At 47.6% G+C, this 2,500-nt stretch overlaps 3 non-coding genes across 3 annotated transcripts; all 3 read right to left on the bottom strand.

Moving 5' to 3' along the window:
- Positions 1 to 492: 492 nt before the first annotated feature.
- On the bottom strand, positions 493 to 564 carry TRNAW-CCA (transfer RNA tryptophan (anticodon CCA)). The gene has a single exon. It is a non-coding gene; the product is annotated as a tRNA-Trp (tRNA).
- Positions 565 to 812: 248 nt separating this feature from the next.
- TRNAN-GUU (transfer RNA asparagine (anticodon GUU)) lies at positions 813 to 886 on the bottom strand. Its single transcript has one exon. It is a non-coding gene; the product is annotated as a tRNA-Asn (tRNA).
- A 349-nt stretch (positions 887 to 1,235) lies between these two features.
- Positions 1,236 to 1,307, bottom strand: TRNAW-CCA (transfer RNA tryptophan (anticodon CCA)). Its single transcript has one exon. It is a non-coding gene; the product is annotated as a tRNA-Trp (tRNA).
- Between the last annotated feature and the right edge of the window lie 1,193 nt (positions 1,308 to 2,500).

Here is a 2,500-nt window from a genome sequence, read left to right as displayed (position 1 = left end):
CAGAATCTGGGAAAGCCAGTGGGAAGGATTTTCCAGGAGGAGAGTTCAGTGAGATAATCTGAAACACAATAGTGCTGGTGATCTGGCGGGTGCATTCTGTGAACCACTTTTGTCGGGAGCAGCCTGCCATCATGCCCTGATAAACACAACTCTAGTCCCAAGCCAGTGACCTCAGCAAATGCAAAGACATTCATAGTTATAGTCTCCTGCATCTGATTCTTGCCATCTTCATGTGAAACGTTGGCGTTATCATGTCTGCTGCGCACACTTTGTTCATATGTGTACAATTTAAGTGTGTGCACCTGATCACTGTCTTGGGCAGAGCTCTGCCTGTGAACAACCCATGTGAAGCATTGGTGGTTCAGTGGTAGAATTCTCGCCTGCCACGCGGGAGGCCCGGGTTCGATTCCCAGCCAATGCAAGACTGCTTTCTTTTGACTTTGTTTTCGAAAGGAAATATATGACCTCAGTGGGGAATAAAATGGTAAGCAGTGACCCCGACGTGATTTGAACACGCAACCTTCTGATCTGGAGTCAGACGCGCTACCGTTGCGCCACGAGGTCCTTACACTTACAGCTTTCGGAGCCAGATCAACAAATGCTGTGGGCCTTTTGACTTATTTTCCCCTCCTCATATGCCTACAGTTGTATTACAGAGCTTGACCTTTTGTTTTCTATCCTAATTATGAAATTGACTGCAGGTGCCGAGAGAACGCAGAGAATTGAAATATTCAGGGAAAGGGTGTCCAGCAGGAGAGAGCAAAGGTATGTATCTGTTTTCCATTCAAGTGTTTCATTCAGGCAAAATAATACGTCCCTGGGTGGGCTTGAACCACCAACCTTTCGGTTAACAGCCGAACGCGCTAACCGATTGCGCCACAGAGACGAGTGACTACAGCATCTTTCCTTAGACTCAATATATATCTTGATATGTATGTGCCTGCCTGGAGCTTGTCTTATATAAGCCATCATCATGTGAAACTTTGGCGTTGTCATGTCTGCTGCGCACACTTTGTTCATATGTGTACAATTTAAGTGTGTGCACCTGATCACTGTCTTGGACAGAGCTATGCCTGTGAACTCCCCATGTGAAGCATTGGTGGTTCAGTGGTAGAATTCTCGCCTGCCACGCGGGAGGCCTGGGTTCGGTTCCCGGCCAATGCAAGGCTGCGTTCCTTTGACTTTGTTTTCGAAAGGAAATATATGAACTCAGTGGGGAATAAAATGGTAAGCAGTGACCCTGACGTGATTTGACCACGCAACCTTCTGATCTGGAGTCAGACGCGCTACCGTTGCGCCACAAGGTCCTTACACTTACAGCCTTCAAGCCAGATCAACAATTGCTGATGGCCTTTTGACTTATTTTCCCCTCCTCATATGCCTACAGTTGTATTACAGGGCTAGGCCTTTTGTTTTCTATCCTAATTATGAAATTGACTGCAGGTGCAGAGAGAACGCAGAGGATTGAAATGTTCAGATAAAGGGTCTTAAGCAGGAGAGAGCAGAGGTACGTATCTGTGTTTCATTAAAGTGTTTCATGCAGGCAAAAAGGATACTTCCCTGGGTGGGCTTGAACCAACAACCTTTCTGTTAACAACCGAACGGGCTAACCATTTGCACCACAGAGGTTAATAACTGTAGCACAGTTCCTGAGACTCAATATATATCTTGATAATTGTGTGCCTGCCTGGAGCTTGTGTTATATAATGCATCTTTATGCCATACAGCATTTCTCATTTGCTTAGTGTCTTGTTATTGTTGGACGTAATGATGAATAGACTACTGTCTAATGGTCTTAGAGCCAGTATTACTACCGGTCCCAGTGTATGAGACACATACATGACTTTTCTGTTGCCTGCTTAGCATAGCTCCCTGCTCCTCTGTAGGTGTGCTACCAGCCAGTAAGGCGTGTGCCTTGCCCATCAGATGTGTTATGTTAGACTTGACTTCTCTGTGAGCAAAGTCTCCCTCCCATAGCAGGTGCTTTCTCTGAACTCTTGACTTGTAAGACTGCTGGGAAAGGCCCTCCCTAGCCCCTCACTCAGATAGATACATTTACCTTCAGAGCTCAGCTTTGGAGAAAGAGATTGGGGGGAGAGCAAATAGGGGAAGGCCCATGGTGCACACTTTATTTTACATAAAAGCTGGGGCTTGTGGGAGGACAGGGACAAGAGGGTTCTCAGGGAAAGAAATCCCAGGAGTATTGATGGCTAGGCCCTGAAACACAACAATCCCGGATTGGCAAGGCACAATATGCCTGTGCAACAGGCCTGACCCTAGGCTTCCGGAGTTCTTGGTCACAAAAGGCTCCAGTGATCTAAGCCCGACCAGGGCTGTGCCCGACCAGGGCTGTAGGCCGCGTTGGGAGCGCGTTAGGGACGCGTAAAGGGACGCAGGGCGCAGAACTCTGCCCGTTTCACCCCAGCATTTAGGGGAGGACACAGAATCTGGGAAAGCCAGTGGGAAGGATTTTCCAGGAGGAGAGTTCAGTGAGATAATC

The sequence above is a fragment of the Lissotriton helveticus genome, chromosome 1_2, assembly GCF_964261635.1.
Source record: "Lissotriton helveticus chromosome 1_2, aLisHel1.1, whole genome shotgun sequence".
NCBI lineage: Eukaryota > Metazoa > Chordata > Amphibia > Caudata > Salamandridae > Lissotriton > Lissotriton helveticus.
This window is presented reverse-complemented; position numbering and strand designations above follow the sequence as displayed.